The sequence below is a fragment of the Castanea sativa genome, chromosome 7, assembly GCF_040712315.1.
Source record: "Castanea sativa cultivar Marrone di Chiusa Pesio chromosome 7, ASM4071231v1".
Lineage (NCBI taxonomy): Eukaryota > Viridiplantae > Streptophyta > Magnoliopsida > Fagales > Fagaceae > Castanea > Castanea sativa.
Genome location: NC_134019.1, coordinates 23,749,637 through 23,765,032, shown reverse-complemented (window position 1 = coordinate 23,765,032; position 15,396 = coordinate 23,749,637). Strand labels below are relative to the sequence as shown.

General features: G+C 37.7%; 1 pseudogene; it reads left to right on the top strand.

The window, feature by feature from the left end:
- Positions 1–7,935: 7,935 nt before the first annotated feature.
- Positions 7,936–14,269, top strand: LOC142643619 (branched-chain amino acid aminotransferase 2, chloroplastic-like; annotated as a pseudogene).
- Positions 14,270–15,396: the final 1,127 nt, after the last annotated feature.

The following is a 15,396-nucleotide window of genomic DNA, read 5'->3' as shown; positions in this document are numbered from 1 at the left end:
TCAAATTTAGGAACACCCTCAAATAATATATATATATATATATATATATATATATGTTCTACTTTCAAGCAAAAAAACAAAACAAAAAAAGCCCAAAAAAAATTTGGTACTAAAATTTTTTAAAAAAATTGTAACAGGCAAGCCCACCAGGAAAAAAAGCCCAATATACTGAAAACAGAAACCCACGGATTCTCAACAAAAAAAAAATGATCAGTACAAGACTGATCGGTGCAAGCCCAGCAAAGAGCAAACCCACGAATTCTCAACAAATGTAATAATAATAAAAATTTTATAAACTTAATACGTATACCCATTACCCATTACCCAATTCCTAACCTAATAAGACCTCATGTCCTCACTTGATTTCTCAAGAGCAGCAGCAGCGACTCGGCATCAACAAGGCAGCAATTCTCAAAAAAAAAAAAAAAAAGAATCAGCAAGGCAGTAACAGCAACACTAAACACCCAGAGCAGCTATGCGATGGCAAGATCGGAGATTAACTTGGCCCAGATCAGAGATTGCGAGATCAGCGATGGTAAAAGCGAAGCTAGATCGGCGACGACAAAAGCGAGATTGGGAAATAAGAACCTCAGCCTTCAACGTGCTGCGGCGCCGCCGCTCCTGATCTTAGGCGACATCAAGGTATTTACTTCTCTCTCCTTTTCCCTATCTCATCTCTACTCTAACTCTCTCTCTCTCTCTCTCTCTCTCTCAGTTTTTATCTTTCTCATACTCAATATTTTCTGACTTGTGTTGTGAGTCTTGTGTAAATTGCTTAGACTTATCTTCTTCTTTTTTGAGCAAATTGCTTAGACTTATCTTTTCACTTATCTTTTGACAATATAAATTGCTTAGCTTTTGTCTTTTTGTGTAAGTGTATGCAAATATAAAAATATGTAATTGTGTTGAAATTGCTGATTAGCTCTTGTCTCTTAGTGTAGGGTGGATGGGGCAGTGGCATTGAATTGGGATAGTGGTCAATGGTCCATTAAAAGTAAGTGAATACACAAAAAAAAAAAAAAACCCTATGTTAAGCAGTTTTGTAGTGGGTTGATATACATATATACACTCTTATTGTAATATTTTTGGTTGTTGTTTTTCATTATTTAATTACATTTTTATGTTTTAATATTCTAAAATATTAATTTTTATGTAATAACTAAATGATCTGAGTGTCAAAAAAGAAAAACTAAATGATTTTTTTTATTTAAGGATTACTTATTTGGATCAATAAATTTATGTTGTATAAGAAAATATAAATATATATTAACCACCAAACACCCTAAAATGGTACATCGAAATAGATTGGTACCAAAATATTCTGTTCCACTAAACAAACTGAAACAAGGTCCAAAACGGTATTCATAATGTTGCTTTCAAGCAAAAAGAAAAAGCTAAAAAGAAAAAATTTGAACTAAAATTTAAAAAAGAAAAAATTGTAACAAAGAATCTGAAGAAAAAAAAAATAACAAAGCAAGCCCACCCAGGAACACCTTGAGAAAAATTCCTGGAGCCGCCACTGGTCATCAAGTCCCAACAGTCGTCAGGTACCTTCCCTAACACCATGTGGCACGTTCCGCCTTGACGGTCGTCACGTATCAATAGGGCATCAGGTACCAAGGGGTCGTCATGTACCAAACGATCGTTAGGTACCATCCCTAACACCGCACGACACGTTCCGCCCTGACGGTCGTCACGTATCAATGGGTCGTCAGGTACCTAGCGGTCGTCAAGTACCCTCCTTGAGACTAAGCAACATGTTCTACCCTAACGGTCATCACATATCAGTTGGTCGTCAGGTACCAAGTGGTTGTCAGGTCCCAACGGCCGTTAGGTACCTTCCCTAACACCATGTGGCACGCTCTATCTGACAGTCGTCACATATCAATGGGTCGCCAAGTACCAAGGGGTCGTCAGGGACCCAGCGGTTGTCAGGTACCTTCCTTAATACTACTCAACATGCTCTGCCTTAACGGTTGATAAGGACAAATCCCATAGTAGACGGATCCAATATGCTAAGCTAATAATAAAGCGACAGTGACGCCTAGAAACAGTCTGGATAGCCTAGCAGACAAAGACCTGGTAGACGGAGTCTCGTCTTGAACGGAAGGTAGAGAGACGAACAAACCCTTTAAAGTGGGCGGACTCTTTAATAAGGACAAACTCTTTAAGGTGGATGGACCCTTTAATGGGAACAAACTCTTTAAGGTGGACGAACCTGATGGAGATGGGTGGCAAAGCCACATGGCACCCATGTGAACTAAGTAGTCTCTAAGGAACCTAATATGGGAATGCTTTGCATACGTTCCATTGTAATCTAAGAGATCCTTACAAGGAAAGAATCCCACAATATATGGATGCTGGAAAAGATCTTCTCTATAAGGAAATACCTTCTCCATCAAGAAACTAAGGTCAGCTTTATGCTACTATAAAAACTCCAAAGCCCTCACAAATCAAGGTATGTGAATTCTCTCGAGCTCTTGCACTATTGAGTTCTTGGAGATTCTTCCATCACTGACTTATCCTTCGGAGGGTTTTTGGCTGGTACCCCACCGGTGCCCCCTTTGATTGGTTCTTTTCTTTTATTCTTTAGGTGCACCCATTGGCACATGTGTGGATGATCAACTCATTGATGATTTTATGTATCATCAGTTGGCAACGTCTATGGGAACTGAGTGATTAGCCATATCACCGCTTTTAAGACAAAGAGTTACATGGTCCAGACGATCAATGGCTACCATCAACCAAGAGACCAGAAACCCACCCAACGCCTTAGAGAGGCAAGTGCAAACCCTCACCGCAACAGTTGAGCGACTCACCCAATAAAATCATGAGCTAGAACGAAAGTTGGGCCAACAGAACGGATAGCATCTGAACCATCTAAATGACGAATAAGGCAGTGGCGAACGTAACAATGACCATCCCTTGACAGACAATCACCAAGAAAAGGATTACCAAGATGAAAGCATTTGAGTGGACCAATGAATGCTAAAGCATTTGAGGAACTGAAGGCATACCTCACATCTCCATCACTCCTCCATCCATCCAAACCCGATGAAGAGCTTTCCATTTACTTGGCCGTGTCCCCCACGGTTGTTAGTTTAGCTCTCATCCAAAACAAGGATCGTGTGCAATTACCCGTATGCTACACCATGGAGAAGTTAGCATTTGCTTTAATCACTCCATGGATATCACTCCATGGAGAAGTTAGCATTTGCTTTAATCACAGCAGCCTGCAAGCTTAGGTCATACTTCCAAGCACACACCATAGTAGTCTAGACGAACAAGCCCCTTAGCCCAAGCATTAGCTGACTTCGTCACATAATTTACGACGAACAAGGCGGAAGGCTAGGGGCAGCCCCATGGAAGGTCTCAACAGACGGATCATCCAACAGACATGCTGGAGGGATCAGAGTAGTCTTACAATCTCTTGAAGAGGACATCATAGAATGCGCCATCCAACTCTAGTCCCAACGACCAATAATGAAATTGAGTATGAAGCTATACTAATGAAACTCGACTTAGCCAAAGCAGTCAGGGCCTCATCAGCCATCATCCATAACGACTCACAAGTTGTCATCGAGCATATCAACGAAGACTATAAAGCCAAGGGAGAGTGGATGAAGAATTAACTTAGCCTTGTCAAGAGACGGACACATCAAAATTTTGCAGCAGAATTTATACAAGTCCCAAAGGAAGAAAAAGAACATGTTGATCGATTGGCCAAGGCCACATCTACCGAACACAAGACTATCCGAAGGACCACAACGTGTCCTAAAGGTTGAAAGTTCGAACATTGCACTATGTGTTGATAGGAGAGGTTTCTCCCAACCATACCTAAGATGTTTGATCCCCTACGAAGCAGACTACATCATGAGGGAAGTCTATGAAGGGGTGTGTGAAAACCACTCAAGTGTGCAATCATTGGTCCACAAGCATGTCTGACTAGGGTATATTGGCCTACCATGCAGAAGGATGCCCAATCTTACATAAAAGCATGCGACAAGCGCCAACGCTTCAGCATGAACTTATGGCTAAACACTATGAAAGGAAGCCGACTGGCACCGAATCCTCATCCTAACGGGATGTATAGACAACCAAGAATGCCTATGGGCACCTAATTCTCATCCTTACGTGATGGATGGACAACCATGGATACCGACGATGAAGAATGCCAACGGCACCTAATTCTCATCCAAAACTAAGTCCTACCTATGGGATGGACCAACAGTCAAGGATGCCTACGGGCACTTAATCCTCATCCAAAACTAAGTTCTACCTACGGGATGGATCGACAACCAAGAATGCCCACAGGCACCTAATTGTCATCCTTACAGGATGGATTGACAACTAAGGATACTGACGATTAAGGATGCCAATGGCACCTAATCCTCATCCAAATTTAAGTCTTACCTATGGGATGGATCGATGATCAAGGATGTCAACGGCACTTGAACCTCATCCAAAAATAAGCCCCACCTATGGGATGGACCGATGATCAAGGATGCCTATGGGAACCTTACCCTTATCCAAAACTAAGTCCTACAAACAAGAAGGACCAACAATCAAAGATGCCTGTGGGCACTTGTTCCTCATCCAAAATTAAGTCCTACCCATGGGATGGACTGAAGATTAAGATAGCCAATAGGCACCTAATCCTCATCCTTACGGGATTGATCAACGCTTTAAAACACCAACAGGCACCGGATCCTCATAGCAAGCTAAGTCCTACCTACGGGTGAACAAACAAACAATGTCACCTAAGGGTTGACGGTCCAACATAAAGTCATCCCCAAGAGGGACAGATGATGAACAAAGTTGCATACAGGTGGACGGACTACCAAAGTTGCCTACAGGTGGACAAAAAACTAAGTTTGCCTACAAGTGAACGGTCCAAAGTAAAGTTATCCCCAAGATGGAAGGACAACAACCAAAGTCACCTACGGGTAAATAGAAAACCAAAGTCTCCTACGATGGACAGTCCAAAGTAAAGTCATCCCTAAGAGGGAATAACAATGACCAAAGTCACCTATAGGTAGATGGAAGAACCAAGCCACCCACGAGTGCCTTGGTCAAAAGCCTAAGTCTTCCTACCTATAGGTGGATGGACGAACTAAGCCACCCACAAGTGCCTTGGTAAAAAAATTTAAGTCCTACTACGGGTGGATGGATGAACCAAGCCACCCATGAGTGCCTTGGTAAAAAATTTAAGTTCTCCTACAAGTGGACGGATGAACCAATTTACCCATGAGTGCCTTGGTAAAAATATAAACTTTCCTACCTACAAGAGGACTGACAAACCAAGCCACTCACGAGTGCATTGGTAAAAAAATTTTAAGTTCTCCTACCCACAGGTGGATGAATGAACCAAGCCACCCACGAGTACCTTGGTAAAAAATTTAAGTCCTCCTACAGTTAGACGGATGAACAAGGCCACCCATGAGTGTCTTGGTAAAAATTTAAGCCTTCTTTCCTATAGGACGACGAACGAACCAAGCCACTCATGGCTACCTTGGTAAAAAAGTTTTAATTTCTCCTACCCACAAGTGGACAAAAGAACCAAGCCACCCACAAGTGCCTTGGTAAAAAATTTGTCTACCTACAGGTAGACGGACAAACCAAGCCACCCACGAGTGCCTTGGTAAAAAATTTAAGTCCTACTACTGGTGGACAGACGAACCAAGCCACCCATAAGTGCCTTAGTAAAAATTTAAGCCTTTCTACATACAGGAGGACCGACGATCCGAGCCACTCATGAGTGCCTTGGTAAAAAAGTTTTAAGTTCTCGTACCCATGGGTGGACGAATGAACCAAGCCACCCACGAGTGCCTTGGTAAAAAATTTATGCCCTCTTACGGGTGGACGAACGAACCAAGCCACCCATACTTGGTAAAAATATAAGTCTTCCTACCTATAAACAGACGAATCAAGTCACTCACCAGTGCCTTGGTAAAAAAGTTTTAATTTCTCCTATCCATGGGTGGATAGACGAACAAAGCCACCCATGAGTGCCTTGGTAAAAAGTCTAAGTCTTCCTACCTACGAGTAGATGGACAAACTAAGCCACTTACGAGTGCCTTGATCAAAAATTTAAGTCATCCTATCTACGGGTGGACGGACGAACCAAGCCACCCATGAGTGCCTTATATAAGTCTTCCTACCTACCGGTAAATGAACGAACTAAGCCACTTATAAGTGCCTTGGTCAAAAATTTTAATTCCTCCTACCTATGGGTGGACGGACGAATCAAGCCACCAATGAGTGCCTTATATAAATCTTCTTACCTACAAGTGGACGGACAAACTAAGCCACTTACGAGTGCCTTGGTAAAAAATTTAAGTCCTCCTACCTACGGGTGGACTGACAAACCAAATCACCCATAAGTGCCTTATATAAGTCTTCCTACCTACAAGAGAACGGACAAACCAAGCCACTCATGAATGCCTTGGTAAAAAAAGTTTTAAGTCCTCCGACTAACGAGTGGATGGACGAACCAAGCTACCCACAAGTGCCTTGGTAAAAAATCTAATTCTTCCTACCAATGGGAGGATGGACGAACCAAGCCACTCGCAAGTGCCTTAGTAAAAATTTAAGTCCTACCTATGGGTGGACGGATGAACCAAGCCACTCAGTTGTGGTCAATGGGTCATCAAGTACCAAGGGGTCATCAGGGATCCAACGGTCGTCAGGTACCTTCCATGATACCGCTCGACATGATCTGCCTTAACGGTTGATAGGGATAAATCCCATAGCAAATGGATCCAATTTGCTAAGCTAATAATAAAGCGACGGTGACACCTAGAGACGGTCCAAATAACCTGGTAGTCAAAGACCTAGTAGACGAAGTCTCGTCTTGAATGGAAAGCAGAGAGACGGACGGACCCTTTAAAGTTGACAGACTCTTTAATGGGGATGGACTCTTTAAGGTGGACAGACCCTTTAATGGGGACGGACTCTTTACGGTTAATGAACCTGATGGGGACGGGTGGCAAAGCCACATGACACTCACGTGACCTGAGTAGTCTCCAAGGAACCTAATATGGGAATGCCTTACATTTTACATTCCACCGTAATTTGAGGGATCCCTACAAGGAAAGAATCCCACAATATATGGACGCTGGAAAAGATCATCTCCATAAGGAAATACCTTCTTCATCAAAAACTGAGGTCAGCTTTACGCTACTATAAAAACTCCAAAGCCCTCACAAATCAAGGTATGTGAATTCTCTCTAGCTCTTGCACTATTGAGTTTTTGGAGATTCTTCCATCACTGACTTAACCTTCGAAGGGTCTTTGGCCGATACTCCGCCGATGCCCTTTGATTGGTTCTTCTCTTTTATTCTTCAAGTACACCCATTAGCACGTGTGTGGACGATCAACTCATTAACCATTTTTGTGCATCATCGATAATTATTGTTGTCATTTCCTATGCATAGTATGCATAATGCATAAAGCAGCAGCATGCACGCCGCTTCCATAATTTTGTCACTATTATTATTAACAGTCTCCATGCCTATAAATCACTTTTAGACTATTGTTTTTGTCTTCACATCTTTAGATGAAGCGTTTGCACCGGCAAGAGGAATCAACCTTTGAGATTTGATTCCTCATTAGGTTTGTCCTTTATCTCACTTTATTTTAACTAAAATTCAAATTCCTTGTTCCTATTGTAAGTATCAAGTTTTTTTTTTTTTTTTAATGAATGAATCAAAGAAAGAAATCACCAGATTTTCTACTTGTAACGTGCTTCCTCTGGCCCCGTTTTGGCTGCATCCATTGATTAACAAAAGCGCACATGACGAGCCTCAACTATATACTTACTTTCCACATGAAGTTACAATTTTTTTAACTTGTAGTTGCAGGGCAGATTCGAAATAGAGAAGGTCTTATATTGACATTACTGCCTGACTGTTTCCTTAATTACATCTAGGTACGGCCCTAGCTAATCCATCTTTGCGTCATGGCTCCACCGGCATCCTCAGTGCAAGAAGCTACAATTCACAGGTAATGGGAATGATTCATGAATGCCTTTGTTAAGAAAGTTGGGAGTACTATTCATTTGAAAGTTTCTTTGCCTGGAATTGCTTTCAAAAGAATAATAGTTACTTCCATGTATGGCACAAACCTATTAGCAACTTATTTTTCCATAGTCTTTATTTCACATATTGTTTTTGTAATTAAATGCAGGAATTATGGTGAAAAGTACGCTGATGTCAACTGGGATGAACTTGGATTTAGCTTAACTCCAACGGATTTCATGTTTGAGATGAAATGCTTTCAAGGAGAAGACTTTTCACAAGGAAATCTCATTCCTTATGGAAAAATTGAGCTTAGCCCAGCTGCCGCAATCTTAAATTATGGACAGGTCAGTAGCAAATGCAACTTTTACACGAGAGAATTGAAGCATAATAAACATGAACTACAACTCTTTTTGTTTATTAATCAGACGTGAACAACTTTATCCAACTGACAAATACATGCATGGTTGTGTGTTTAGGGATTGTTTGAAGGCCTTAAGGCATACAGGAGAGAAGATGGTCATATCGTGCTCTTCAGGCCAGAGCAGAATGCTCTGCGCATGAAGATGGGTGCAGAAAGAATGTGCATGCCATCACCTTCTGTCGAGCAATTTATTGATGCTGTAAAGCAAACAGTCCTTGCCAACAAGCGTTGGGTATTAATTCATTTCCACTACCTTCAATATCCCCTTTAGTTCCATTTAGTACTGTCTTTTTGAATGAATCAATGTTCTTGTTTTGAATTCAAACATATATAGGTGCCACCTCCAGGAAAAGGGTCACTATATATTAGGCCTTTGCTCATGGGAAGTGGATCGATTCTGGGAGTGGCGCCGGCACCAGAATATACATTCCTAGTGTACACTTCTCCGGTGGCAATTATTATAAGGTGGGTTGTGCTATCTGAGAAAAACTTTGGTCCTAGAAATAGTGACTGCAGGAAATTGTTGCAGGGATGGCTCTAGCAGTTACAATGGAGAATAAAGTAGTCATGGGAAGAAATGAGTTATACTAATGGAACTTGGAAGGTCCTTTATTTGTGCACTCTTGATTCTCAAAGCAGTATTATTGAGTAACTCATGTTACACAATACTGATATGCCTAGCAAAATAGCAAGTCCTTTTACCTACATATAAATATAGAGAGTTTAAAATTGTCATGAATAATGTACACATTTCAACGAGCTTCACTTAATTGACTTTGTCCTGCTACACATATAGATCTATAATAGTTAAGATTTTCTTCACACGTACTTCGTCTGTATATACATAATAGGGCACTGGCACGCCTATAAACTTGATTGTTGAGGATAAGCTTCATCGAGCGATCCCTCGTGGAGCTGGAGGTGTCAAGACGATTGCCAACTATTCACCGGTGAGCTACTCATTTTGTTCTATTTTGAGGTACCCATAGGCATCCACTAGATTTCTTTGTGTTAGAATTGTTATTTATATTGCCAAGAGAATTGTGGCTGTATTCCCTCTCTCGGGCTAGTTGTAACAAATATATATATTATTGACTGTGAATTTTTTCAAATCTACCATTAAATTTTATTGTTTTTATTTTATTTTTTATGCTTGCAAAATTTCAAGACAATCAGAGATAAATAATTATGTCATCAACTAGATATTAAAAGTTCAAGTTTTTGTAGTTTAAAAATGTATATCAAAGATGAGTTTCTTAATCAAATTCTAAATAAAGTTTAATTAGCGTGAAATTTAACATACATGTTAAGTTCATAGAGAACATATAATTTAATAGTAAAATTTTTTAAGTATTTATACAATAAAATGTTGTTAGTTGGTGTAATATTTTTCAAAGTACATTAAAAAGTTTTCTTTGGTACTTAATCATTTAATTAACACTTTGGTTTTTCAAAAGTTCTTTTGAAAGAGGAAGCTTGCAATCTAACAGTCATATGCCAAATCAGCAATCAAACGGTGAATTTTAACTAAAGACTGAAGAAGGAATAAACAGCGTCGTTTGATTAAGTGACTCAAGATGTGTCACTAGACGACATCGTTTAACACCCACTCCTTTTAATGTTCAAAGCTACACTATGTCACCTTCTTCAGTAAAAAAAAAAAAAGCTACACGATGTCGTTTGTTGCAGATATTTTATGACCAGCTTGGGAATCCAAAGCTAAAAGATTAATTCTATAAAGCTCTATAAATAGAGCACTCCTAGATTGTAATTCATAAGTGCTTTCCAATATAATTTCTCACATATATTTTCATTTCTTTCAAGCTAGAGTTCTCACACTTTTGCTCAAGTTCACCTAAAAGCTTATCATCTTTTGTGTATGATGAAATAATTGCAATAATTTATTTGTTGTGTTCTTTCTTCTTCACATGAGCTTATAATACAGAGGAACCGTTTTTCGTTTCTTTCGTATATAGGTTCTCCAAGCACTCACTCAAGCAAAGAGCAAAGGATTCTCCGATGTCTTATTCCTGGATGCAAAGACTGGACAAAATATTGAGGAGATTTCAGCTTGTAACATTTTCATTGTGAAGGTATTAACAATTGTTGTTGCCACGGGCAATAATAATTATTTAAATCAATTTTACTTCTGTAAGCATCAATTAAAGCTTTCTTTTCTTATCTTCAATGAGTAGAAGTATGTCTTTTTATTGCTGGCATAAGATGAATTTGAGAATTTCGTAAATAGTAGAAGTACCAAGTTGCTAAAAGAAGTAATGCAAATCAGAATTTTTTTTTTTTTTATATGCGAGTATCTTCAAGAAGAAAGAGAGAGATGTTTATGTATAGGATTAGATGCTACTCATAACGAAATAAACATATTCAATACTTTAGTAGCCAGTTTCACCCAACTTGAGACATTAGTTTGTGCATTCCATCAACAAAGTAAAATGCCATATCATAAGGACAAAGTTTGCCAAACCTCATCCATATTATAATGTGGTCTATATAGTTGTCAATAATTCTAGAGTAAAATAAATTTTCATGAAATTTTTTATAGGTAAAATGTTGTTAATAGTAGATAATAAAACGATATTAAAAGTGAGCTTAGTATTTATTTACTCAAAGACTAGTCTTCTCAACATTCTTGTCATCCTGTTTCTGTAGGCATCATTTCTATTTACATTGCCCATATGTTGTAGGATAAAATTATTTCAACTCCAGCTACACTTGGAACTATTTTGCCCGGAGTTACGAGAAAAAGTATCATTGACATTGCCCTTGATTTTGGCTTCCAGGTGATAACTCTTCTTCTATAATATGATTCGAATTTGAACTATTCATGGTTTATCAGTTCTAGCCAATATTTGGGTGTTTTGGTCTGACTAATCCTTATTTTGTTCACTAATCAACAATAATAGAGGAATCATTGGCACAGAATCAAAAGTAGATTATGATCCAAAACCATTAATGAAACAACCACTAAACTCACAATTCTAAAGTGTTATATTATATGATATTCCAATTGGGGAGAACATGTGCCATTCCGCGGGGAATATTATGCTGGGATTAATTAGCTAATATTAGTGCCTTCCCCCCTCCCCCCTCCCCCCGCCCCAAAATTTTAAAAATTTCTTTAATTATATGTTTATTTTTTCAAACCTTTAATGATTTAACTAAAAAAATAGAAGTCCCCTCCCCCCCTCCCCAAATATTTGAGCTAGTCAATGATGCTCTTTGAAAAAAATATAGAATTTGTCAATTGGTCTAATAGTTATAATGAAAATTTAGTTTTTCTTTACTCAATTTCTTTTCTTGTACATGTCTAATATCAAAATAAACACATTTTATATACTCATTGGAATTTCAAAGATGATAAATTCTCCCAAAATTATCTCTTGAATAAATATATGTCAAAGTTGATATTTAATTTTGTATACAATATATATTTATAAATTATGACCCTAGTATTATTAATATCTTAAGGTTATATACGTGTGTTTACACATGTGTGATGGTTTGTATTAATTCTTGTTTGATATATTGGTACCACAATTTGGCCCCTTCAAACAAAAAATCCTAACTCCACCTTTGGCTACAATGTTCTCAAAAGCAACATATGCCGCATGCATGACCCTTGTTAGAAACTAACATAGATGCTCGTGTTATAACTAAGAGTCAGGGTCTTGTTACTTTCCTTTGTTGTCATTTTTATTCCGTTGAATTAGCAATAATTAAACTCTCATCCAAATGCAAATAACTCAAAACAACCCCCCCCCCCAAAAAAGGAAAAGGAAAAAATGAAGTATAATGTATGAACAGTTAAGACAAAAGACACAAGTAGTTGCTCAAAATTTAATTTCTAACGCAAAATGTGCCATAGGAGCAAATAGTAATTTGGCTAAATTCCTCTAAACTATCCTGAGGTTTGGGCTAATACTAACTAGATCTAAGACTTTTAAAAAACAACCAACTTGGTCCTTAAAAGACAATTTTATCCTTGAGTCCGTTTAGCAAGGTTACTTTATTCTCACATTCTATTCACTCCTCTTTCTCATCTCAGACCCCTCCCCTCTCTTCACTATCTTCTCTCATATTTTCTCTTCTATAGTAAATGTTTATTACATGTTGAGATCTTTGATTTCTATTCACTATGATCACACTAACATGAGCATGGATATGAGCAAAATTCATATACTACACAATTGCACCATGTCATAGACCACAAACATACACTAATACACATATAGCCATATAAATTCTAAAACTTGAAACCCCCAAAAATCATCCCAAATTACTAATCATACACACAGATTCATATGCATACATGAACAAAATCACCATATTAGAGTCATTTTGAGATAAACCCTAAATCAAAAAATACCCACAATTCTGCAAATGACCATGCGCAAACCCCCTTTCAAACCCGAATAAAATAATTACAAAATCATTATATCACATAAGAAAACCCAATCCCTAAATTGACCAAGACCCAAACCAACAAAGAACCAAACCAAAAGAGAAATAAAAAAATAGAAAAAAGAAAGAGGATAGAGATCGGTGGCCACTAGTGGTGGCATCAAAGCTTGTGGGTCTTTGCCAAATGTTCCCTTGATATTTGGCACACAAACAAAGATCCAAACCTGGAAACAAAGACCCAAACCCAGAAACGAAGACCCAAACATGTTTGGCATCAGATTAGAGTTGTTGGCAAGGAACTATAGCAACGGTGGTGATGCGAAGCTCAAAATCCCTAGCTAAATGTCTCTATGGCACTAATTTGAAGAGAGAGTGGAAGATAGTAGTGGAAAATCATGGGCTTCGGCCATGAAAGAGAGAGTCTTCAGCTGCCGTGGGTGTGGGTGAGAGAGAAGGAGCCACTGTGGCTGAAAGAGAAAAAATAATAATAAATAATAAAAAAAAGCCAGAGGTCTAAGACAGAGAGAGAGGGAGAAGAAGGGTTTGGATCTGGGATGAGGAGAAGAGAAGGGTTTGGGCTAAAGTAATGGTGCTAATAGAGTTAGGGACAAATTTGTCTTTTAAGGATCAAGTTGGTCATTTTTTGAAAAGTTTTGGGCCTAATTAGTATTAGCCCAAATTACCTCAAAGTAATTTAGTGGAATTTACCCTTTTAATTTCTTAGGACTAATATGATAAAAAAATAAAAAATAAAAATAAAAATTCGATATATCTTTTTGTGCCCATACATTAATTACCAAGCATATCCTTCTCAAAAAAAAAAAAAATACTAAGCATATGAATGTCAATATGAAGCACAAAAATTACAAAAATGGAGCCTAATTTCATGGAGGCTAATTACCATGCATATGAATGTCAATATTATACTACATTGACACTGTCAAATTGTCAATGGTCCATTATATCAGGTGGAGGAACGTGTTATTCCAGTAGAGGAGTTGATGGATGCCGAAGAAGTTTTCTGCACAGGAACTGCAGTGGTTGTTAACCCTGTTGGTAGTGTAACTTACCAGGGTATAAGGTAGACATGAGTGGCTACGTATCTGTTTTTCTGATGAAATCTTAGATTTGTATGGTGATTTTATTTACAACATTTTAGTTCATGGCACTGTTAATATTGCTACTTGATTATCGAAATGCAGGGTTGAATATAAAACAGGAGTGGAAGCAGTATCCCAGAAATTGTGTGCAATGCTAACAGGAATTCAAACTGGTCGTATTAAGGATAAGATGGGATGGACAGTCGAGATCGATTGAGCATGTAATCCATATATAAATTTTAATAATGATGGTGGAGACTTAGCTCTTTATCATATTGAATTTTATGATTCAAAAGTAAATATATTATTGAATTTTAGAAGGTTATCAATTCCTGTTGCTTCGGCTTTTTTTTCCTTTCTTTTTTTTTTTTTTTTGCAATATTTCCATTAACCAGGGACGGATCTATAGGGGAGCTAAGGAGGCCCAGACCACCCCCCCCCACCCCCCCCCCAAAAAAAAACAAAAAAAAAGGAAAAAAAATTGGGCCCCCTAACCCATAGAAATAAGAAAACAAAATTTTGTTTAATACTTTTATATATATATATATATATATATATATATATATATATATATATATATATATATATATTAGAATTGTGCCTCACTCTTCCAAAAACTTATTTGCTTCCTTTTAATTAGTCTAACCCAACTAGCAACCACCCAACTCAAAAACTTAACAAAAACAAATTTTTAAAACAAAAAATAAAAAATCTCAGTCAACCCAATATTAGAGTATTAGTATTAGGTGTTCTAAATGGTAAATATTTAATATTTAGAACACTAAATACAAAAAATACTACTATATGAAACATTTCAAATGCTATATTAAAGTAGCAAAATTAAGTTTTGGTTTGTGAAAATAAATTTTTTTGCAACAGTTAATACTCTTAAGAAACAATATTATTTTGTGTTTTTTTGTCTTTATTGGTAAATTATTGCATTTTAATATATTAAGAAACAATTATTTTATGTATTAATCTTGGTTGATATATAGTTTATTAGTACTGTATGAATATCTAATTGGATATTTTTTTTCTTATACTTCAGTCTCTTAGCTTGAAATCCTTAGTCTGCTCCTAATATTAACACATATGTTACCCCATTTTTCTCACTATAAAACGAGATATTATTAGGTCCACCAAGAAGACTACTGACATGGTCCTCCCTAACCTCCCAAACAATAAAATATCGTTATTTATGCATATGTGACACCATCTTCTAATTTTTTTATTTATTGTGCTAATTAGGATGCTCACTCACACATTTGTATAAATGGCATTGTCTCATTGGTTGGGAGGACCACGTCAACAGTCCTCCTGATGAACATAATAATTTTTCTTATAAAATAGTAATTTTATCAAGAATATCCGAGTGAAATATTCATTTCCTCCAATTCTTTGGGGGGGGGGGGGGGAGGAGATACAAGGATTTTGT